We start from the raw sequence: 26,710 nt of genomic DNA on the forward strand, positions 1-26,710 counted from the left end.
TCCTTCCTCCCTCAGCCTCACTTACTCCCGAACACACATATTAGTCAGCTCATTTAAACTCCACTTATCTTTATTGGTGTTATAGTGAATTTTGAATGCGCCGAACTATGATGGAAGTAAGGTGAGAATAAATTGCATGAGAAAAGTTTCATTAACTTGCATCCCTAAAGTTTTAAGCTTTACAGCTTTGTCAATTCAGCCATAACAGTGCCATTAAGTAGAGGGACGCTCTATGCAAGAGAGTGCAATGAGGTGGGAACTTTCACTAAAATAAGATTGAACATGTGATGCCCCAAATATTTACTCTAAGGGTTAGGGTAACGTCACTAAAGAGTCCTTTGGTCAATAACCAAGTAAGATCCCAGGAAGGTCAGAGGAGTCAATATAGCCTCCCTTCTAAGTTTAACCACTTTAGATAGCAAGCTATCTTTTTGACAGATCTTAAGAGGTATTAACACAATGTCTCATAAGTAACGCGGGAATAGGCATAAACAATATACATATTAAAGCTTTGTGAATTATAATGATGAACTATTGATATCACATAAGTCTTTCCTTTGGGAAAAACTTATGTATATCTATTGTCCATTCGTCAAGAATCACTTATGTAGGTCTAAAATAATTTATGCAACTTTTCAGTGAGTCATGTTACCTTCGGGTATGCAATTCTAATCTGTCAAATTACATAAGTGATATTATCCTACCCAGTTCATAATTATTTGAAAGTGACTCTCCTTTGGGCTAGTCTCAATCTCCTAATTATAACTGCAATTGAGAATATTATTGACCTTAATGTTACCCTTTTAACAATTCTTTTATGTAGTTCGATATTCATAAGTTTTCCAAATCTAGGCTACTTTAGCAGCTACTAAATTAGTAAACCTTATGAATTCGGAACTAACCGACAATATTCTCTATTCATTAATTTGAGTTATTTAATTATCATTAATTCAATCACTATTTTAATGAAATCACTATTTATGATTTCTAGAATTTCTTTTATGTGATTGCAATTACCAATATAATAATAATAATAACTTTGGACGAACAATAATATATATTTATATATATTAAATTATGCAATATGACAATCATGAATATCTCATATAATGGTCAATAAGAATTACACTTAATATGAATTAACCACTTCAATATTTAATATTCAATGTCATAAAATTATATCATGATATCAAATTTAAATCATGAAAATATATAAATATCAACAATAATAGACAATAAGTGTACCTAATCAGACAAGGTAAAAACATAATTATCCAACATAATACATTCAAATAAATATATTTATTTAATAGACCGAACGATTCAAACAAAATTCTAAAATTGCTTTTAGTCTATGCACTTTGTCATAATAGCATATAATATAAATATTACACTCAATTCAGTGCCATATTATAATGATTATAAAAATTATTATTGCTAAAATTAATAATAAATCGAAGCATGCATATTACACGTTTATCAGTAGTTCTCTTTTAAATACCCTAATGCATCCTTCTCTTTCAGTTTTTTCGCTTGAATATGTGTACATATTGAAAACTTGTAACGGAAGGCTTTGTCAACTACCAAATCTATTTTCTTTTTGATAGGCAACATATAATATCATGATAAAAATTACATAATAAGACATTCTCAAGAAACTGTCATTAATCTTCTTTTTGATAATAGAAACAGATGTACCGTTTTATGAATAATTATAATAATAATATTCATAAATATATTATTATTCCAAGATATATTGATTCACAAAACTAAGGCTCTGATACCACATGTAAGAAATTAATGTACATGTAACCATAATAATAATGCGAAATTGAACTTTGTAGGATCTTGAATTCAATACTACTCAAGACTAAAACGAACATACCTTTGGTAGCCATTGAATTAGAGAAGTTGAGAAAATACCCCTAATAGTTGAATCTTGAATTCTTGGCTCACATTCTTCTCTCAGTCTCTCTTAATTAGGATGACTATAGAACTTAGAGTGATGGAAAAATATTCATATTATGTAAGGGGAGTCACCCATCCATATATAGAGGAGACAAGAGGGTCAAATAAACTCTATTAGAAGAATTCCTATCCATCAAGGTTTCCTTCTTATCTTAGAAAAGTAATTATCCCATATTTAAAATTCTAATTACTGAACTTTATCTCAAATATTGATTTTATCTAGTTGTGGAGTCCAAATAAAATAAAACATGTGCAAGATATATAGGCTATTGGGCCACACCAGAAAATAAATCCAACAATATTATCTTAAAATATTTACAATCTCTTCCATATATACATAAACATTCACAATAGTAAAATTATGTAAACAGAGGACAAATTAGTTAGACCACAACCATACATAACATAGAAATCACCTTTGGAAAGGGAAGACAATTAGTTAAAGCAGCTGGTGAATTTCTATTCTAAAGTCAAAATGTCCAACGTAAGAATCCAATACAACTCATTATTGTGAACAATGTCAAGAACATACCAGAAGAACCGACACTAACACTAGGTATAGATTTTGTTACTTCAATACAGACATATTGGTTGATTGTAGAAGGGTAAACTCACTCAACCAATTCCAAAACTGAAAAACAATTAGGATATATTGATGCTATGTAGAAACAATTCGACTAGACGCCCTCGATAGTATAGCATATTGTTACATCCCTACAGAATTCTCTAAAATATCTAGAAGGGAGCATGGAAGAATGAGAAGCTAATGGAAGAATGTAGAACTCCCTAGCAAACTTTAGCACATATGAAAACTATGGAGAATTCTAGAAGGACCTAGGGAATTCAAGCACCTATAAACTTGTACATATATAAATAGATATTTGTATAGATATTTCTAAAGGGTATTCTAGAATATTTTTGTAGCTTGTAAAGAAAGCTTCCATGGGAAGCTTCTACATGACACTTTTTTGTGAGTTCTATAATGCTCCAAGGGAGCCTATAAATAGGAGAGGAACTTATTTGCTCCAATCCATCCAAGAGTTGTAAAGCTTTCTCAAGTGAATATAAAGGCATTCTCTCAAACTCTTTAAGTCTTTTTACTTGCCTTTCTTGCAAGTTTGTGAGCTAAGCTGACTTAGTATCATCAAGCGAGGCTTGGGATTAACTAAGTGCCACATAGAGTGCTTGGAAATAACCAAGGTTGTGACAATATGCTGCAACTACCACGAACACCAAAGCGATGCCAAGCATCCACACCACCAAGAAACCTGGAAGGCTGCCAAAGGTGAAGGTTGGCAACTTCTCATTCAATGTAACACAAAAAGTGGCATAGAATCTAGTTGCAGTAACAAGCAAAAGAGCCCAAAAATAAAAGGCCCATCCCATAATCATTTTCCAGAGTGGAATCACTGCCATAAGAAAACCTGACGAAAACCCAAATGTGATCGATATGAGCGCAATGAAATGAGATGGCCACATGTTGCTGTCCAATATATCTCCAACTCTCATTTTGAGCTTTTCACTCCCAGGATTAGGCAAGGCACAAAGAGGTGCAAATATAGTAGCAGCTGCTACGTCACCGAATCCCACAAACACAACTTTTATGGAGATAAGGTTTGTTCTGTCTGCATTCGTATTGTTCTCCGGATTGCCGCCTACTATGGCATTCTCCTGATCCACAAGTTGCGTCCCATTATTTTCGGGTAGAATCTGAACCACGTTTAATTATATTAGATGAGCTTAAAAGATTTAACTCCAATTTGGAAATAGAATCAAGGTGTATTGCATTATTGTTAAGATTTTCTATTGTTAATTAGACTTTTTACACTTTTATCAAAATTTCACTTTAATATTTTTACTTTCAACTTTGAGAATCAACCTTTTACATTATGTTAAGCTACAATATCATTTTTTATTCATATGTCATTAATGAGGTTGATTAAAATTCATGAGCTCAAAAGACATTTTTTCCAAAGAAACAATATTAAAATGTCGCTACAAGGATAGTATGGGATCCGTAGTAGGCTAGAAATCACACCCCTTTGATTAAGTATGCTACCAATCCATTTTGACCTCTTATTCTAGTCTATGTTTACGACCTCTTAAACGTATCCATAAGTCAACTTTCCAACCAGAGGGATGACCCTCAGATCTTTCTATTGATCAGAAGCATCCAGCAGCGCCACGCTAGTAGAAAGAGTTAAGCTACTAAGCTAAGCTACTGTTGGGGAACTTGGTAGAAGCGATTTGCCGCTTCTGCCTCTCTAGGCTTCACAAAATACACAAAACAATTTTGTGTCAAAATGTTTAATTTTGAGATGAAATTTTTTATCTAAAAAAGATAATATTATTACTAAATGTTAAATTTTGTCGCTAAAAATATAACAATAACACTTTGGCAAGTAAGATATTTTGTTCCTAAAGTTTTATCTTTAAAACTTTAATTTAATGTGGATGGAAATGTGATAATCGAAAACAGAGTGATCAAGTAATATTTGGATAAAAATATGAGGTGCTAACTGCTGAATGTTATTAACCAATTTTCTATTTGAATATGCTAATTAGCAATAGGAAGGTTGAGAGAAAGCATAAAGAAATAGAACTATAACTTTTTTATTTTGGATCAGCTGAACCTTAACATATTAGAGAACTTTTTGAATCAAACATAGTCACAGTTTATGCTTGCAAAGTCTATCTCACCGAATCTAATTAGCACTTGCATCAAACTCGTAGTAAATTCTTTCTTTTCTCAATCCAAATAATAAGAGGTCATGTGTTTATTGGGGACAAATTCAAGCAAGGACGTAACCAGACTTTTGAGGGAGGGGCCATTAAATAGGAGTATGGATTTACAGTGGTGTTATATTAATGTTTTAGACAAAATCGATGAAAAATAAAAGATTCAATGTAGTAGTGAATAATGTAAATCTTAAAACAAAAACAAGAAATACTCAATGATATAAGAACATAGTGACAATGAAAAGATTATGGTACACACTCTCCTCTCCTATTATTATATATATAAAAAAAAAAGTTAAGCCAGTGTTTGGTTTAGTTTTGGAATTGTGATTCCAATAAAAAAATTTCAAAACTCATAACAAAATACACAACCCAAAACTACTCAAAATTTAATTCAAAAATTATTTTCAAAACTCATAACTAAATACACAACTCAAAATTCAATTCAAAACTCAAAACCAAACTTTTTTTAAAACTCTACTTAAAAAAAAAACCAAAAAATATTTTTTTTATTTTATTTTTTAAAATTATTTTTAGAATCATGATTTAAGTGTGGAGTCGTATTTTGAGTTATGAGTTTTGAGTTGAGTTTTGAAGAAATAAAATTTATTTGGTTATAAGATTTGAAAAAAGTTTTAAATTGTATTTTGAGTTTTGAGTTGTATTTAGAATATTTTTAATTTTTTTTTAAAATATTTAAAAAAATTTTTAATTTTATTTTTTTGGGGTAAATATTTATTTATTTTAATGTGCACTGCATTCATACATTTGTTATAGCGATCCCGGGTTTACCCTTGTTGTATAGTGATCCGGACATGTGTCCGTGGATGATAGTAATTGATTATTACCTGGTGTACATCCTTTTTTACTTTGTATTTGAGTTATAGGATGTGTTGGGCAGATTTGTTACAGGTTGGTTGAGATTAGAAACCAAAACTAGTTGCCTAGATTTTGACCTGTCCGCTCGAGCGGGGGTTTTGGCGCTCGAGCGGGAGTTTCACCCATCCAGTATTTCCTGTGTAGTGTTCGACGCTCAAGCGTGGGATTGGCCGCTCGAGCGGGATTGTGTGAGTGCCGCTCGAGCGGGGAGTTGGAAGCTCGAGCGGGAGACCTGTCTGCAAAAGTTCTGGGAGTGTGTATTCGCCGCTCGAGCGGGATTGTTGACGCTCGAGCGGGAGTCTGTGAGTGACGCTCGAGCGGGGAGTTTGACGCTCGAGCGGGGCGACTTTTATATAAATCCGAGATTCGACTTTTGGATCACTTTTTCAAGATCTTTTCTCTCTCTTACTTTTCCAAAAAGCCATTTTCAGAGCTTCTCACTCTAAAACCGGCCCTTCTCTCTTAGATTTGATCTAGTAGGAGTTGTTTGCTCACTTTTGGTCTTTACGAAAGTTGTGTTGATCGTCGAGGGCTACATTTTAATCTGAAAATTTCAGAATTTGAAGCATTTTGGTTTTGGTCTTCATCTCCATTGGAGCTCAAACTTTGAGGTATGGATATCCTACTCCTCTTTATGAGCTTTGTCTTTAAATTTTAGTATTTTGAGATGTTGGGGTTGGTTTAGTAATTTGTGAAAGTTTGGGGGCTTTTGTGTAAATTTACAAAAGTTGGGGTTTTAACTATATCAAACCTAGATGCATGTTTGGCATGGAAAATGTGAAATTAATGTTAAGACATTAATGAGAATGGAACCTAAGGGTTGTAATGTAAATTATGGAAAATGCCCTAATTACATTGGTTAATTAATTTGCATAATTAATTATGAGAAATGAGGAATTGATTTGGGAAGTCATGGGATAAAAGGGTGTAGTTAGATTATTTATCACTCACCGAGTTGGAATGTTGATTATATATCCATTGTTGCATTTATTTTCTGTATAGAAATAACTGCTTTGGGCTATCGGTGGAGGATAGTCTTGATTGTTGTAGACAATGCATGATGATTAGGCAAACTAAAACTAATCGATTGAATGTATCATAGAGTATGACGGTGGATTGAATACATTAATTTTATGTATTGATTGATTGTGTATAGAACCTTTGTGTTTATATGCATTGTGTGTAGAGGAGGAGATGGGGGATGTACTCCGCGGTTTAGGGGAAGATGGGGGATGTACCTCTAAACCAGATAGGATTGGGAGGAGATGGGGGATGAACTCCGTAGACACAGCTCATATGCTTGTCTAGAGAAGTGAAGATACAGCTCATAGGCTTATCTTTGAGAAGTGTAGATACAGCTCATATGCTTGTCTAGTGAAGTGTAGATACAGCTCATATGCTTGTCTAGTGAAGTGTGGATACAGCTTATATGCTTATCTGTTGATGCGTAAGATGTTTATCTGTTGATGTGTTGATATAGCTAGTATGCTTATCTATTAAATAAGGATGGAAAATGGAAAGTGACATAGACTCGTATGTTATGAAATTGTGACGTGATATATGCGGATGTATCAGTGTTGGCCATTTATCAATTGCTAATCTTTTAGTCATTGCTCATAGTTGGTTTAGTATATCTCTGCTGGGCTGTGGCTCACCCTATATGGGAACATCATTTTCAGGTATAGGTAGCATGCCACCTCCAAGGACGTAGCTTGGGAGGCTAGAGGCGGGCAGACTTTTGTTGTCTTTTCCCTTTTGATGTATTACATGTATATTCAAGCCAAGGGCTTAATATGTAAATGAGTTAGTACTCTTTTGTTGTAACCAAGTGTTAGCTTGGAAAGCTGTAAGCCTTTCGGGCATTTGCTTTTGTTGTTAACATGTAATACTTTTTGTAATGAAACTCTGTTGAATAGAAGAATGTGGAGCTCTTATATATATCAATGTATGTCTATATTGATGGGTTTAATGTTATTTTTTTTTGAGGGCGTTATATTTGTGTTATGTATTTTGTTAAAAAAACATTTTAATATATTTTTTAAATATTTAAAAATTTATTTATTTATTTTAAATATAGAATTTTTATTTTAAATACTTTATTTTATTTTATAAATATATTTTTCAATATTTTAATTTTTAATATTTTATTTTTTTATTTTTTTACTTTTTTAAATATTTAATTTTTTTAAATTTTAAAAAAAAATTTGGATCGCCATATATATCTAAATCATAACAAATTATTTGGCCAATACTTACAAAAATAAAAAAATAAAAAAATATTTTTCTTCAAAAATAAAAATAAACAAAATATTTTTTCAAAAAAATATAAAATAAAAAATAATTTTAAAGGACAAAATTAAAAATATTTTTTTATTATTTTTTTAATTGTGTTTTGGATATAGTTTTTGAATTGGGCTTTGAGTTATGTGCTTGATTATGATTTGAGTGTGGAGTTGTGTTTTGAGTTTAAAATATTAAGAAAATTAAAATATTTACAAAATAAAATAAAATGTTGAAAATTAAAAAATATTTAAAGAACAATTATATATTTAAATTAAAAATAAATTTTTTTAAACATTTTAAAAAAATAAATCTAAAAAAATTTAAAATACAACTCAAAATTCAAAAACTCAAAACTCAAAATACAATTCAAAACTATTTTCAAAATTCAAAACTTTTTTCAAAGCTTTTCACAAAACTCTTTTCAAAATTTATAATTAAACAAATTTTTTCTTTCCAAAACTCAACTCACAACTTTATATTCAAATCACAACTTCACACTCAAATCATAATTCTAAAATTAAACAAAACGCATCCTAAGACTTTTTGTGATATTAGTTACAAACAACTATGATTATATTTAGGGCACATCCTAAAAAAATCTTAATTATGAACCATTGTAGTTATATATAAATATTAAAATGTTAAGAACTATTAAGATGAGAAAAGTTGCGAATCATTCTAATTTTATCACGAATCAATATAGGAAAATTACAAAAAATATTCTTTCTTTTAGGGATGTATATTATAGCCTTTCCCTAATGAATTTTAAAAATATATAATTGACTCCAATTGCCCATTAATAAAGAAATATATAATCAATTAAAATAAATTGATTGATTACAAGATATTTTAATATAAAAAGATATTTCATCATAAATTAATATTCTAAGTCCAACTAATGAATAAAGGAAAAGAACAAAGAGTTCTTTGATTTGAGATAGGAAAAAGAGTTCATAGATGTTCAATGGGGGAGGGGTGAAATAGGTATAAAATAAAAAGCACAGTCTATTTCTATTTGCAAATACCAAAAAGAGTTCTTGTTCTGGTTCTGGTTCGCAGGCTCAATGGTGTGGTTGTTGTTGATAGCCTGAATCTGTCTCATCCATTTGGCCTCTCTCTGTCCTTGGTAGTTTGAGGAGAAGAAAAGAGAATTGCTTGGGGTATCTGAGGAGAACAAAGAGAGAATTGCTGACCAAGAGTTCTTTGAGCCTTAACACATGGTTCTTCAGCTAACTCAGCTAGTAGAGCAACCAAGGTAGCTAGCTGATCAAGCTTTAGCTTAAACAGAGTGTGGATGTCATTAGGCACGTTTAAGTGTAGTAACTGATAGAAGTTAGTTGGATTGAGAGAGTTGTTAGTGTGTGAGTGTGTGAGTGTGTGAGTGTGTGTATGAGTGTAACTGATAGAAGTTAGTTAGTTAATTTAATTTTTTTTTCTTATTTTTAGATAGAAGTTATAATTTAAGTTATATTTTCTAATGCATTTTTATTTTATATCAATTATTTTTAATTAATGAAAATGTGCTTCTTATTACATCGGTGTCCTTTTCGCATCAGTTTGAAAAATAAATAGAAAAGATGTAACGCCCTCAAAATAATAACATTAAACCCATCAAATAAGGCATGCATTTGCATATAAACTAACCACATTCCTTTATTCCTTAGAGTTTCATTACATAAATATTACATGTTAACATCATAACAAAATGCCCTACAGGCTTACAGCTTTCCAAGTTAACACTTGGTTACAACAAAAGAGTACTAACTCGTTTACACATTAAGCCCTAGGCTTGAAGTTACATGTAATACATCAAAAGTTAAGCGACAAAAGTATGTCCGCCACTAGCCTCCCAGCTATGTCCTTGGAGGTGGCATGCTTCCTGCACCTGAAAATGATATTCCCATATAGGGTGAGCCACAACCCAGTAGAAATACACTAAACCAACCATGGACAATGACTAAAATATTAGCAATTGATAGATGGTCAACACTGATACATGCACATAAATTACACATTTATGTCATACAACTTATGAGTCTAAGTTACCTTTCATTTTTCCCTTTTTCAACAGATAAGCATGCTAGCTCTATCATTATTTCCACAGATATGTATAAAAACTATATCTCACATTCAGATAAGCATAAAAGCTATATCCACATTCTCAACAGATATGTATAACAACAATATCCCACATTCACAGATAAGCATATAAGCTGTATCCACACTTCTCTAGACAAGCATATGAGCTGTGTCTATGGAGTTCATCCCCTATCTTCTCCCAACACTATCCGGTTTAGAGGTACATCCCCTATCTTCCCCTAAACCGCGGAGTACATCCCCTATCTCCTCCTCTACACATAGCGTATATAAACACATTGGTTCTATATACAATCACCCAATACATACAATTAATGTATTCTATCAACCGTCAAGTTCCATGACACATTTCATTGATTAGTTTCAGTTTGCCTAATCATCATGCATTGTCTACAACAATCACGACTATCCTCCACCGATAGCCCAAAGCAGTTATTTCTAAACAGAAAATAAATGCACAAATGGATATTCAATCAACATTTCATTTCCTCATTTCTCCCAATTAATTATCCCAATTAATTAAACAATGTAATTAGGCCATTATCCATAATTACCATTTCAACCCTTAGGTCCCATTTTCATCAATGATTTAACATCAATTCCATTTCTCCATGCCAAACATGCATCTAGGTTTATTATGAATAAAACCCCAACTTTTGTAAAATTACACAAAAGCCCCAAACTTTCACAAAATTACCAAACCAAGCCCAACATCTCAAAATACCAAAATTTAAAGACAAAACCCATAGAGAGGAGTAGGATATCCCTACCTCAAATTCGGAGTCCCAAAGGAGAAGACGACAAAACCCAACGTGCTCCAAAACCCGAGATTTTCAGATTAAAATGAAGCCCTCGACGATAAACAACTTTTTTATAAAGGCCAAAGGTGAGTAAATCACTCCTACTAGATCAAAACCTAGAGAGAAGGTAGAGTCTAGAGTGAGAGGCTCAACAATGGTGATTTTGGAAAAGTAAGAGAGAGAAGAGAAAGTAAAAAGTGATTTGAAAAGTCACAATTTCGGGACTTAAACCCAGTCTCCCGCTCGAGCGTAAAACACCCCGCTCGAGCGTCACTCGCAGACTCCCGCTCGAGCGTCCAAACTTCCGCTCGAGCGCCGGATGCACTCTCCCAGCATTTATACAGAACCAGGCCTCCGCTCGAGCTTCCAACTCTACGCTCGAGCGGCACTCAGACAACCCCGCTCGAGCGGCCAATACCACGCTCGAGCGTACAACGCTGCACAGGAAAATACTGAATGGGTGTAATCTCCGCTCGAGCGCCAAAACCCCCGCTCGAGCGTACAGGCCAAAACCTGGGCAACTAGTTTTGGTTTCTAAACTCAACCAACCTGTAACAAACCTGCCCAACACATCCTATAACTCAATTACGAAGTAAAAAGGATGTAAACAAAATAATAAACAACCACCAACATCCACGGACACATGTCCGGATCACTGTACAACAAGGGTAAACCCGGGATCGCTATAAAAGATGAAACCAGAAAACTAAACACGGTAGGATAAATTTGTAAATTTCCACACAGTTTGATTATTTGACATGCAGAGAAACTTCGTTACTTTTCAAATGAACTTGGCCCATCAACATATAATTTTATAATGCTGGGATTCAAATTTCTTTCTGTTTGCCCAGTTCAAACTATCTGCCTTGAGAAGTTTTCAATCATCTAAATTTTTATTTATTTTTAACAGGAATTTCGTTTTAGTTCATGATTTCAATTAGGGGTTATGCTATGGTACATTTGGATGTACCATACATTAGTTATGAGATTATATGATTTGATATCATAACTAATATCATATAAATCATAACTATTTTCACATTAACTCGTAACTTAGTTATATTTAGTTATTTATATATACCATATTATCTCATAACTATCACATAACTAAATTATTTTAATAATTTAATTTGGAATTGGCAACCGGTCTAACCGGTTGCCAAACACAGCAAAGTAAATCAGAAGTCCAACGGTCCCAAGCCAATTGCCTCCCTCTTTTGCTCTGCTTCGTGCTCTTGCTCTTCTCTTCTCCTCCTTCCTCTGTTCTACCATAACCGAAGCTGTAGCGATTGTCGAAGTCCAACGGTCAAGCGTCGGGGCCACCGTTCTTCACCTTTCTCTTCTCTTCCACCGTAGCAGAAGCTTCCGCCATGGCCAAAGACCACCAGCCCCGTCGGCGATTCACGCCAACGTTGTCGACATCTTCTTCACAAGCCATCAATCTGTTCACGTCTCCACCATGGGTTTGTCAGCAAATATTTTCCCTTCTAGTCGAATTGAATATTTACGAGAGCTCTCTTCTGTAGGTCAGGTATGTTCCTATTTACAGCCACCCAAGATAGCTATGCCATTGGGGCTTTGATTTCAAAACCCTAACCCTTATTGAATATCTAATATTAAGGTTTGTTCTCAGTCAAAATTAACATCTGTAACCACCCAAGATAGGGCTTTGATTTCAAAACCCTAACCCTAAAAAGTGAATAGCTGATGATATTAAGTTTTGTTCACATTGAAAATTAACATTGGTTCTCAATCATATTGGCATTTTTTTAATTGCTTTCTCTTTGCTATAGCATTATACATCTACATGATGATTAAACACACAGGCGACCCAGCTCAAGCTTTTTTGAGAAAATCTAAAAGTGCACCTAAGGAGAAAAATCTAAACGAGTTTTTTTTACAATGTAAATTTTTATATAAAATAAATTTTCTCTGTTTTTAAGCTACAAAATTACTTTTAAGTTTTAGTTTTTCTTTTTTTTTTTAAAAAAAAAAAGTTTGGCAGATCAAAATTTTTATTAGACACAAGTAAAATAAAAAATCTAGACATATAAAACAAACACTAATTTTAACATAATAATGTGTAAAGGAAAAGTTATAATAAAATAATATAATCTAATTGGTGTATTTACTTATCTTAAAATGATCTGTGGATCGAGCTTGAATGGTGTTGTTTGATAGAATAATTTATCTGGGTCTTGTTTTGATCATATGATTTTGTTATGAAAACCAATAGATATGTAAGAAATTGTAGACCTTGTTTGAGTTTCTGATTAATATGTTAGAATCAAAAGAGCCTTCTTAGATTGTTTAGTACTTCCTGATATGAAATTTTGGATTTGAAAGTTGTGTGCAAGATTAGTGTGATATGGGAAAACCTAACTCATCTTAACACTCTTGTTCAAATTAGAGGTTTATCAAAATTTTCCAAAAAATATAAATAATTTTTTTTGATGAATTCTTTTCTTTCAACTTAGGCTAGTTGAAGACAGGTGCAACCAATTTTCTTGATGAATTCTTCAAAAATTATTATCTAGAGCGGGATTTGCCATCTAGAGTCTGAGAAGAGTAGGGTTTGCCTTTCAAAGTCTTTAAGTATGGTGATGGGTGCATAGGTGTGGCAGAGATGCTTCTGGATTTCATCCTGTATGGGGGTGGAAGGAAGGGATCTGAAGACCATTGGGCAAAATGTGAAGGCCCCAGTGAGGTATCAGAAGCATGGTTTTAAATTACTGTATCGACTAGTGTAATGGTCACTGTTGCCATGGAAATTAAACCTGTGAGAGAGAAGGTTCTTTTCTGTTGGTGCAGGTGTATGTAGGTAATAAAATTTTCATTGAAAATAAATATGTAGAAGACTTGGAAGACCTAGGGGAATGGAGACAATTGTGAATAGTTGACTTTGTCCTTGTGTAATAAAGAGTTCAATTAGTAGTCTTGGCTCTTGTGCTATGTTACATGGACTCGTTGTGTGTCCAACCGTCAGATCTTCTTAAACTAAATCGTAGGATATTAGGATATGCATTTAAAAGGTAGGTATGGATACAGGGACACGTCTTAAACACGCATATATTGCATAATATTTTTAAACCCAATTTATTTGGAAATGTATTTCAAATTAAATGAGATTTAGGAAAAATATGGAATTTATGTCTCTCGTTCGTGTGAGAAGTTAGAAATGTTTCTGTACTAGCAAATGTAAATATATTCTTCAAACATCATATAAAATTAGTTGATGCAAGTAGTGAAATTGGATACTATGTTGTTGGACACATATCCCCAATCCTTATGCTTGTAATGTTTGGTGGACATGGTATAGTAGAAGTGATAGAGTCCATGTAACATAGGTCTTGTCAGAGAACAGGAGTGAGAGCTGTGGAGTGTTATATATACTGTATTTGGGCTAGAGGTTCAGTCACCTGTCCTTGAATCTTATTTTTAGTATTCAAATAAAATCATTTCCAGTATTCTCTTGTATGTCTTCCTCAATGGATGTAATAAAGAGTGCAGTTTTCCTTTTGTGACTTAGCTACAATCTAGGAAGCACAGACATGGACACGCTGCACAATTTGGACATGCTGACACAACAATTTAGGAAACAAATGCTTGACATGACAAACGGGTGACACGCACTAAATATGGGATTTTTTTTATATTTAATTTATGTTTATATATATATATATATATATATGAATATTTCATCTAATGATGATAAAAAAATATCACATTAATTCCTAAACTCTAAAAGAGGAAGAATTAGTAGGTATAAATCTATGTTTTTGTTTTCAAGTTATTTTCTTCAAACTTGTAATGTGTTTGTCAGTGTCTTAACTGTGTTTGGGTTTAAAAAAAATGACAGTATTGGACGTGTGCGCGACATGTGTTGTCAGTGTTCGACATAGACATGACACCTTATAAGTGGTCGTGCTTCTTAGTCTATAATGGTAGTTTTGTAACGGGTGAAAGCTGTGGAGTTCTATGCAAGTTTTATTGGGGCTTGAGGGTCGACCATCCCTTCGCGAAGCTTGTGTTCAGAATTCCAATAAAATTTTCTCTATATTCTGTTGTCAATCCTTTGTCATGTTTCCTCCTTTGTGGTTTTATATAGCTAATCAAAAAAAAAAAAAAAACTATGGAAGAGTTCCCTGCAGCAGTGAAAAACTCAAAAAGGAAGCATTGGATTTAATTGTTTATAACTGGAAATCGGAAGTTTTTTCCAGAGTACATCTTGTAGTACTAGTACTATTTCTGCATCTCTTAGACCAATAATTGTGCCTATGTTGGGATTAATTGTTGAGAGCCAAATTAAATTTGATTGATTAGACTAGGAAAGAAGGATTTTCTTATGCTAAGTAGGTGAAGGTTGTGTTTGTGAAACAAGTTAATGGATTTTGCATACTATTTAGCACATATGGGCTGAACATTCCCCCTTTTTGGCATCAATATATTAATGATAACACTATTTTGCTTCCATTTTTCTTGTATGTAGCATTAAATGATGCACTGAAAGAGGAGATTCAGCATTTGAAAGTACTGACTGGCCAAACTATTCCGAACGATGGACCAATGATGAACTTTCCTCCATCGTTTGGAGCCAACCAACAATTTTATCCCAACAATCATCCTATGCACACTCTCTTGACTGTCCAACAGTTTCAGCAACTCCAAATTCATCTCCAGAAGCAGCAGCTGCAGCAGCAGCAGCACCACCAGTTTTCACAACATCAACTACACCAATTTCAGCAGCAACAACTTCGGCAGCAGCAACAGCAGCAGGAGCAGCACTCACAACAATTGCGTGCTTCAATGCATTCTCCAAGCCAGAAAGAGAACAGTTCAGATGTCAACCCTTCATCAAAGGATTAATTGCGGAATAGAAATGGGCGGATGTGGAAATGGGCGGATTTGTGGAGCTTGAAGGGGTCAGTTATTGTCCAAATCTTTGGTGTTCCGATTATGGTGTCAGATATGTCCATTTTCTGTCTGTTGTGTGTGTGACTAGATGCGTCTGTGTAACTATTTCGTAGGCAGTTTATATTTGGATTTATGTTCAGGATTTGAGATGTGGCGGTTGATCTATTTGTAGGAGTATTATGTTGGATTTAGTTCGTGGTTGAATTGTGGGAGTGATTTCATTCATTTATTTTAGTCATGTAGCACATGTTTTGGCGAATATATTGGCGGTAGTCTTGTATTTAAAATTTTCAAAATGCTCTCTCTCTCTCCCACTCTCTATTGTTGGTTGTGTTTTTGGAATGTTGAAAGTGCTTATGTATGATTACTTGTGCTGTTAGTATTTGAAATTGCTTTTGCAGGAACTGTTTTTAGAAAGCAATTCATTAGAAGAGCCCTTTAATATGTTCTACTTATAGGAAGAATGTTGACTCTTAGCATCTGGTCTCTCCATATGAGGAATAGGACACTCTTTCATGAAAGTAGATGATTAATTGATTGTAAAAAGACTTACATCACCAAATCTTTATTTAAAACCCAAAACAGTGAGATCTTCAACTTAAATTGATTTGGCCATTTGTAGACTTCTGATTTTAGATTTTAATGTGTTACAATTTTATGCATTGAACTAAAGATATCTAGAATCTGCGCGAAAGCCAAATCCTCGACATCTTGCTTAGGGACAATTTTGGGATGTACTCTTAATTTGCCAAAACAGTGAAATGACATGGCACACTTGGCAAAACTCTTGGAAATTTTGTGAGTGGCAAACTTTTTAAGATTATACTATGCTAGTTTGTGAAAAAACTACGTTTTTGGGAGAAAAAAAAAATTGTTCATTTACCATTCCCATTTCACAAATTTCTCCTGGTGTAAAAGCTCTGAAGTTATATTTGGATTTTGATTTGTAGTTGATCTGTGTAGTCCTACTTTCCATTCTTGGCAGCTTGGGTTGTGAGTAGCTCATAATCTGGGAACATTAACTCCAAATAATAAAGGTTTGTGTGCATTTCGTTGAGGAATCTCTTGACATGAATTCACAATGCAGCGACTACTCAATCAAATTATCTAAATGAGAACAAGAAAGAATTACAATTTATATTAACTACAGGATATGGAGTTCTGCAGAGAAACCTCAGCACAGGTTAATTTTTTTTTCCAATTAAATTGACTTTTATTTGTAATTGTATACATTGGGATACATTTTTATTTTGCGTGCAGTTAATCCAAGCAAACGGTCTACATGATGGAGTAGCCTGGGCCGCCACCACCTTCCGACACAGTCCATTCAATATTCTGCTTTGGGTCTTTGATATCGCAAGCCTGAAAACACACAAAATACAAAGTAAATATAGTTAAAAACTCCGGAAATATAATTTCTAGCATGTGTACCACATCACATAGAGAAACAAGAAAACACGGAAAAATAGATTTGGATATCGTAAAAATATAATTCATTCAAGAGGTGGTTTACTTAGACAATAAATTGTTGAAATGGACTATCAATTAGCGCCTCTGAGAAAACCAAAGAGTGAAGAAGATCAAAATATGAAATAGGAATCAGAGGAAAGATCATTCAGAAAGTTAGAAAGGATAAATTTCAATACGTACTGGTCAATAGTTCCGAGCTCTGTAAAGTAATTCCCATATCCATGAATTTTTTAAGTTAGTATGTTTCCATATTTAAGCCTTCATGAAGTACACTAAATGCAACTTCTGCTGCTAGCATTCTTGTAAGAAAATAAGCTTTAGAAGTACTCCTTTATTTTCTAATAGCTTGATCACAAATTCCAACCATTCTATATGTTATTTCATTTTTTCTAATAGTTTATTTGGTGGGTTGCATGTAGTGGAGGTGGACTGTGGAGGAGTTGGGTGTGGCAGGGAATGGTGGGGAGGGGCAGGGGAGGGTGATTCTAACTCTCTATTCCTCTCACACCCGTCTGGGATATAAGTTATTTGGTTATGGAGTATGTATCAATGTAGGTATATATGTACACATTTTTTTGAACAAGAGGATGGGTGAGTTGTAGAGGGGTTGCCACTGGTGATGGAGGTGGCTTCTAGGAGGGAGGAAGACAGTGGAAGAAGAGGTATGTTCACAAAATTATCCAAGAAAGAGGGGTAAATTGACAAAATTATCCTTCTCTGTTGCGAAGATGGACAGATGGCATAGTACTGAGAAGTTTAGGGTTTAAGAATTTTTTTTGAAAAAAAAGGTTTAATTTGTTTTTGTTTTTTTTTTTTTTTTTTGAAGGGGGGGAAGGCAATTTACTGCAGATATATAACAATTTACTGCTGCAACAAAAAATCATCTGGCATACTTAATCTCATAGTAACTAAATCTTGAATGACTTTATCCTAGAATTTAGCAATTTACAACACCAAACAATCATAAAATAACATTGTTTTATATCAACTAGATACCAACTAGACATATCGTATGGTTTTCACATTAAAGATAAAGCACTACTTGAGATAATGTGAGTTATACTTGATTTCATGGCAGTATGTGTGCCCTTTATTTTTGGTACATTTAAGAAGCCAACTGAGCATCCAATAATTGCTCCACCTGGGAATACTGGATATGGAATAGACTGAAATTTAACTAGCATCATATTTATATTTGCATAACATCTAACAAACAATTAGTAATATTGTTAATAAGGGTGCATTATCCATGCAACGGAAGAATAAACTAAAATTTCCCAAAAGCATCATTTGCTGCCAGTGTACATATCAAGTCCAGTTTGAAGAATTGGTTAATGTCACACCCCAAGTAACCTACTGGCCAAACAACTTGAACGGAGTGGGTAACGGAAATTTTAAGTGTCCTGTTCAGTCACATAAACTACCATTCTTTTCAATTCAGACTACCCTTCTTTTCAATTCAGACTACCCAAATCAAAGCTAAGAACGTTCCAACACCAAAAAAATTGTTTTTGTTTCCGTTACCACAGCCACTAAAAGCAATCCTAAAAGAATTTAATCAATCAACTTCTCCAAGAGCCACCCAAGTTAACCTTGCTATGGTATATTTCAATCAAGAAATATATTTCAAACTTCATCAAGTATTTATTGATTATCCTATCAAAAATATAGATTATAATTAAGGATGGACTTTAGTGTTTAGGAACCTTAACTGTATTGGAACCCTTTTGGGGACCCATAAACTAGCTGCAAGAGGAATAGGAACTCCACACAAAAACCCGGTTAAACCTTCAACGTCGTTACCAGACATTGCAGGCTGCGCTGAGCACCTATTTCTTGTATATCATTCCACACCGAGAAGAGGGATGTGTACCTCTAACAACAAGAAGAATGGAGTATTATATTAGAAGTAGGCCCTACTAAGTAAAAGGCACAAGAATCAAAGACGAACCACGTATCCATCCGGGTTGCCCAGGCATTGGCATTGGGAGTCGAATCTTAGGAGAAAGGAAGTTGTGGTTATACAAGAGAAGTATGTTGCTCGATGCGATTTTTACATGGGTGATCAAGGGCACAGTGTCTCAGCCTCAAGCAGAGTACCATTATATGCATGAGAAGAATAATTACATGCATAGGTATCTGATTAGTGTAAATTAATTTCGCAAAACTGATTAGCAAAGATACATGAAGGCAATAGTTGAATTAAAAGCTCCAAACAGACTGCATATTAACAAGTGAATTGTTTAGTTAATAGCCCATAATAAATGGTACTGATTGCATATCTATCCATTTCCCAAGAAAAGCTTCAGTGATCAAGCTGCATGGATGTAGAGCACGAATAGTGTTGCAATTGAAAGAAGCATTTGAAATTTCTTTTAGACAAATATTCTTTATCTTTATGCACTCAAATTTCTCTTACATTTCTCCCACACATACAACTAGCTCTACAGTTACAACTGGCTTGTAAACATTTTTTAGGTTTAGGTACTCAAACCCACTATGTCCAATGCTACAACAACAACTTGCAATAAAAAATCATCCAGGAAGAAAATGGCTCATGCACTCAATGCTCTTGCAGCAACTATCGTCATCCACAACCAGTAGTCTAACAGGACCCAACTGTTTTTCTTTTTCTACTTTTTTTTTTGGGATCCGAACCCCAATCTTCAAAAGAAATAATTTTTAATAGAAAAATTGATCGAGACCAACATTGCTAATAAAATAAGGAATAAAGTTAACTTATCAAAAAATATATAAGAAACACACTTAGCCTACTAGCAGTTTTTTAAGTGAGGTTAGGAATTCAAGTGCTAGATCTTGAGTTCCAGTTTTCTAGATTGTTATTCTAAATAACCACACTCACTCATCCACATAAACACATTACTGTTGTTGTTTGGTCCAGCAATTAGTTGTAGTAGCCTCAAGACTCGCCATATGGAACAAAAGAATTGTCTCATTGATCTAATATCATGATACGAACAGGACCTGATCATTTCCAATAACTAGCAAGGAAACAAAATAAAGCAAAACAATGTTCAATGTCTTACTTTGACAAATGAACCATGCATTTTCAGCTTTTCTAGGAGACTTTTCCTCAACTGACTAATCCCAATCTTAGCATCATCGTCATCTGCGCAATCCTCTGCCAACTCATACCTACAAATTAAAAAATAAAGTCAAAAATAAATAAATCAAAATCAAAATCAAAAGACCCACAATTCAATAACCTTAGCCAATAATCTATACATAGACAAGGATATGGAACTATAATTTCCTATCCGAAGGGGTGAGAATGATAATAAATTTTTTTAGTAATTGATATAAACTATCATATTTCAATTCATGAATAAAAAATAAAGTAAGACATAATATTAAAGGAAAAATCTATGGTGTGCATCCCTAAAAATGGGCGCACTCTAAGAAATGTTACACTAATGCTTATGCCAGCTTCGCATCAAGCATTGATATCCGTTATAGACATTTTAACGCATCTATTTATGCCAAATACTATCAATCAAAGTTGTAACTGTCATCCCCAAATCCTGACATCATGAGTAAACAACACATCAAATTCCAAAACCAAAAACAAGGAATTTGATTTTCTTTTGCTTTACCATCGACCCATTATCATAAACCTCAAAATTTGATAAACACAACAGGTAAACACAGTTAATCAAATTCAACAAACCCCAGCAAGGATGGCACTTTTTTTTGAAGGTTGGTTTAATTGTTGAAGGTGGGTCTTAAAACACATATATAACATGCTGCTTTTTTTTTTTTTTTTTTTTTTTTTTTTTTCCAGATACCTTTTTTTTTCATAACATTTGTTTGGTGTTTTAGTGGGTACCACAGTTAGGTCCCCAAAGTGAAATCATCTTCACCTGATGTTCTAGAATTATTATGAATCATTTGATCAACACACAAAACAGAGAGGAAAAATAAGCAAAGCATTTTCTTCTACACAAAAAAAAAAAAAAAACCATGAACATCATCATAAAACCCAACATAGCTCTTTTCCTCATCATCCAATCCTAGAAATTGCAAAGCTCTCCTTCCACCATCCACTGTAGTGACTATCAACACAGACAAAACAAACCCATTGACACATTTAATCAAACACTTGATGTGCATGAAAATGGATGCCAAAAAAATACGAATTTGCTTAATACCTTTACAAGAACATGAACATCATCATCATCGAAGACTTATCTTTCAAACGTTTCACGTTCGATCATTTAACAGGTTTACTATAAAATCCTCTGCCCCTTCCTCCAAACACCTGTCATTTACAAATGAATATCAATATCAAAATTTTAAAATTATAATACATAATAGTTTGAAATTTTAAATATAAATTTACAAAAAAACAATGAGCTAAACATTATCAAACATAACTGGGTTCCTCTGCATTGCTCAATAGGTCTTGTACTTGCTCGTACTCAGATGAAACCGCGGCGTTTTGTACGAACTTAGAAGGTGAGGAGGCTTCGAAGGGTCTAGAAGGAGAGAGAAGAAATGAGGAACTTCGTAGTCGTCGCACGCTGCTCGATGACGTCGTCTGCCGTTCATAGTCGTCTGCCACCGCTCGCCGGAGAAAGAGAGGTGTAAGAAGAGATTAGGGATTTTTGGTTGAATGAGATTTTTGGTTCAAGAGATTAGGGATTTTGGTTGAAGAGATTGGGGGTTTTTAGTAACCCGAGCGGGAATGGAAAAAAAAAAGGGCGGGCCGGGGGGGGGGGTATGGAAAAAAAAGGGGAGGTGGGTTGGTGTGTGAATGGATGGATTTTTTTTTATTTTTTATTTTTTTATTTTCATCACAAATGAATATTTAAAAATTTTATTTTTTGTTAAAATAATTTTTTTTATAGTTAATGAAATTTTTTATTTTTTGTTTTCTTTTAGTTATTAAGGTTGAAAATTTATTTGTTTCATTTTTATTTAAATGAATAAAAAATTATTATTATTGTTATTTTCATTTTGAATAAAAAATATTTTCCATTAAAATAAAGTTAATTTTTTGTCATCAATGAAAAATATTTTTCTGCGACCCATTTTTTTTTTACTAAAAATCAAGAACTAATTTTTTGTGGTAAAGGATAAGGAGCAACAGTAGTGGTGAAGGTGGTGGATAAGAGGTGATAGTGGTGGTGGTGGTGATAGCGAATGAGATTAGTGGTGAAGTTGTGGTAATCGTAAAGGAGATAGAGTAGCGGTGGTGGATGAGAGGTAATGGTAATAGTAATGGTGGTAGTGGAGTGGTGGTGATGGTGGTAGTAATGATAGTCATAGAGGCGGAGTGGCAACAGTGGTAGTAGTTGTGGTAGCGGAATGTCATTTTGCAGTAGTGTTGAAGATGGTAGAGGAGATGGGTGGTGAGAGAGAAATGAGTGAGAGACAGATAGAGAAGAGAAATAGAGATAGAGACAAAGTGATGAGTGATAGAAAGACAAAGTGGTCACCAAAAGTGATTTTCTTCTAGTGTCTCGATAAATCGAAAGATAGCTTGGTAAATAGAGAAGAAGGGAATAAGCAAGGCGAACACAATGAGGAGGAGACAAATAGATTGGCAAATAGAGAGAAAAATATAGAGAGAAGAGTATTGAGTGAAAGAGAGTGAGAGACAGAGAAAGAAAGAGAGAGAGAGAGAGAGAGACAAAAAAAGAGAGAGAGACAGAAAAAGAGGGAGAAACAAGAGATAAGCGAGAGATAGACAAAAAGAGAGAGAAAGAGAACAAAAAGAGATGAACAAGAGAAAGACATAGAGAGAGAAGAAAAATGAGTGAGAGATAGATATATATAGAGATGAGCGAGACAGACATAGAAAGAAAAGAGATGAGAGAGAGAGAGAGAGAAGAGAGATGAGCGAGAGAGAGATAAAGAGAAGGGAGATGAGTGCGAGAGACAGAGAGAGAAAACAGATGAGAAAGATAGAGAGAAGAGAAATGAGCAAGAGACAAAGAGAACAAGAAAGAGAGAGACAGAGACAGAGATAGACAGACATAGAAGAGTGATGAATTAGAGAGAGAAAGAGAAGAGAGAGAGACAGAGACAGAGATAAAAAGATAGAGAGTGGGAGACAGAGAGAGAAGAGAGATAGAGAGAGAAAGAAGATGGGAGAGATAGAGAGAAGAGAGATGAACGAAAGAGACAGAGAGAGAAAAGAGATAGATGAGTGAGAGACATAGAGAGAGAAAGAGAGACAGATAGACAGACAGACAGACAGAGAGAGAAGAGTGATGAGTGAAAGAGAGAAAGAGAAAAGAGAGAGAGGAAGATGAAAAATTGGTGAAAAGAGACAGAGAGGGGGGTAAGAAGAGATTATGGATTTTTGGTTTTGGGCGGGGGGGTTTGAGTTGGGGATTTTTTGTTTGGGTTGGGAGGTTACAGAATGGGAATGGAAAAAAAATGGGGGGGAATGGAAAAAAAATTGGGGGAAACATAGCGGGAAAGGAAAAAAAAAATTCGGTCACAAATGAAATTTAAACAACAAAACGTGGTTTAACCTTTTTTTTTTTGCGACAGGGGTTGCCGTCGCCAAAAAAAAATATTTTAAATTATTTTTTGTTAAAATAATTTTTTTTGTAGTTAATGAATTTTTTTAAATATATATATTTTTTAGTTATAGATTGAAAATTTATTTGTTTTATTTTTATTTTAATGAAAAAAAAATATTATTATTTTTTATGAAAAAGTTACATTTTTTTGCGATGACAAGTTGTGCCGTCTCAAAAAGGCACATTTTTCGCGACAGCAAGTTGTACCGTCTCAAAAAGCACATTTTTTTTTTTGCAGCGGCAAGCTCTGCCGGCTCAAAAAGGCACATTTTTTGCGACAGCAAATTGTGTCGTCTCAAAAAGTCATATTTTTTGCGACGGTAAGTTATGCCGTCTCAAAAGGTCACATTTTTTGCGACAGCAAGTTGTGCCGTCTCAAAAAGTCATATTTTTTGCGATGGCAAATTGTGCCGTCTCAAAATGTCACATTTTTTGCGACGGCAAATGTGCCGTCGCAAAAAGTTCCGTCTCATAAGACCACTTTTCTTGTATTGTTATGATATATGTGATATTGATTATGAAACAAAGGGTGCTGGTCATGAGATGTGGTTATAACATATGTGGGTAAAGGTAATGAGATATATGATTAGTGATTATGAGATATGTGATTTTGGTTATGAGCAGAGTGGTATAGTTATAAGTCAAAGAGTGTTTGGTTATGAGATATGTGATTAGTAATTATGATATATGTGATGTTGGCTATGAGATATGTGGGTAATGGTTATGAGCAGAGTGGCGTCAAATGGTGCTTGGTTATGCTATATGTGTTAGTGGTTATAAGATATGTGGGTAATGGTTATGAGCAAAGTGGTGTCAAAGGGTGTTTGGTTATACTATATGTGTTAGTGGTTATGAGATATGTGAGTAATGGTTATGAGTAAAGTGGTGTCAAAGAGTGTTTGGTTATGCTATATGTATTTGTGGTTATGAGATATGTGAGTAATGGTTATGAGCAAAGTGGTGTCAAAGAGTGTTTGGTTATGTTATATGTGTTAGTGGTTATGAGATATGTGGGTAATGGTTATGAGCAAAGTGGTGTCAAAGGGTGTTTGGTTATGCTATATGTGTTAGTGGTTATGAGATATGTGAGTAATGGGTTTGAGCAAAGTGGTGTCAAAGGGTGTTTGGTTATGCTATATGTGTTAGTGGTGATGAGATATGTGGGTAATGGTTATGAGCAAAGTGGTGTCAAAGGGTGTTTGGTTATGCTATATGTGTTAGTGGTTATGAGATATGTGAGTAATTGTTATGAGCAAAGTGATGTCAAAGGGTGTTTGGTCATGCAATATGTGTTAGTGGTTATGAGATATATGGGTAATGGTTATGAGCAAAGTGGTGTCAAAGAGTGTGGTTATGCTATATGTATTAATGATTATGAGTTATGAGATATTGGTTATGTGACTAGTGGTTATGAGATATGTAATGTTGGTTATTAGATATGTCACTAGTAGTTATGAGATATGTAATGTTGGTTATGATCAAAGTGGTGTGGTTATGAGCAAAAAGGTGTTACTTATAAGATTTGTGATTAGTGGTTATGAGATATGTGATATTGGTTATGACAAAAAGGTGTTGGTTACGAGATATGTGAATAGTGGTTATGAGATATGTGATGTTGGTTATGACTCAAAGGGACTAGTTATGAGATATGGTTATGATTTATGTGGGTAGTAGTTATGAGATATGTGATCAATGGTTATGAGATATGTGATATTTGTTATGATCAAAGTAGCGTTGGTTATGAGATATGTCATTATGATTATGAAATATGTGATATTAGTTATGAACAAAATGGTATTGGTTATGAGATGTGGTTATGAAATATGTGATATTAGTTATGAACAAAATGGTGTTGGTTATGAGGGGTGGTTATGATTAAGTTAAGATTAATTTGATTATAGTTATGAAGAAATATGATTTTTGGCTCATAACTATAAAAAGTGACCTGTTTAGCAGGTCACTTTTAATGATGTGGCTCAATCTTAACCATTGATTTTTTGTGTACCGTACATTTTTTGAACAAAATGTACCATAGTGTTGTTCGTTCATTCGGGTCCCATTTTAATGATTCAAATTGTTCATTTTATAAGATCTTTTGTGTATAAATAATAAAATTAGATCAATCCGATATTACAACCTATTCAATTTATGACATCGTCAATAAAAAATGAATGATCTAATTTTAAAAACGCACTTATAATATTGTTCGAGGAGAAGAAATTACGCATAACCCCAAAGACAAAAAGATCCACTCATTCGATTTATCACATATTTTTTCAAAAGAGAAGTGTAAATCTTAATAATCTTATTGTCTATGGAGGTTCTACGTTTGGACAGCTAATTTTTTTATCTATAAGGTGCAAAATGTTGTGAAGTAATCTTGATATAAAAAAAAAATTGTTTTTCCGCTGGCCTAAGAATAGAGGCTGCAATCAAGATTGTCAAAAGTGGAGGCTACAAATCAAGTTGTTGCAACCGTTTGAAATTCATAGCCTCAGCCGTATTTGCATTTAATGTTTTCACATTGTTAGTTTTATCTAAATATAGCTATTGTATGTTGGGAATTCAGAGTGTGGGAGAAAGAAGAGAGTTAGAGAGTAAAAAGTGTGTTTTTTCATTTCCTCAGTGTATTCTAAATATTTGAGTGAATAAATCTATTTTTCAGATTATACAGTTTTATGAACCACCATAAGTGGTTTGCACCCCACTCCCACCAACACAAAAGTCATGGAATGAGTATTTATATCCGTCATTGCAGTTATTTGATCATCATTTGTCTCTAAATTATTGAACACAGTTGAGTTGGCTTCTTCTACTCTTAATATTTTTCATTATATTATCAGTTTGGAAAAGCAAGTAACAAATGCTGCTTCGAGATTATTTAATAATTACTTGACTTTGAGATAAAAATGTATAAATTTAATCCTAATTTAGACCACCATTCACCTATTTGGTTTAACTCTATTTTCAGAAAATTGAATTTTTTATTTTTGTATTTTTGAATTT

General features: G+C 33.7%; 1 long non-coding RNA gene across 1 annotated transcript; it reads left to right on the forward strand.

Annotated features, from left to right (window-relative positions):
* The first annotated feature begins 11,972 nt into the window (after positions 1-11,972).
* Positions 11,973-15,980, forward strand: LOC114260447 (uncharacterized). Its single transcript, XR_014331138.1, has 2 exons — positions 11,973-12,297; positions 15,256-15,980. It is a non-coding gene; the product is annotated as an uncharacterized LOC114260447 (long non-coding RNA).
* The last annotated feature ends 10,730 nt before the right edge of the window (positions 15,981-26,710 follow it).

The sequence above is a fragment of the Camellia sinensis genome, chromosome 1, assembly GCF_055761805.1.
Source record: "Camellia sinensis isolate YWXY chromosome 1, ASM5576180v1, whole genome shotgun sequence".
Taxonomy (NCBI): domain Eukaryota; kingdom Viridiplantae; phylum Streptophyta; class Magnoliopsida; order Ericales; family Theaceae; genus Camellia; species Camellia sinensis.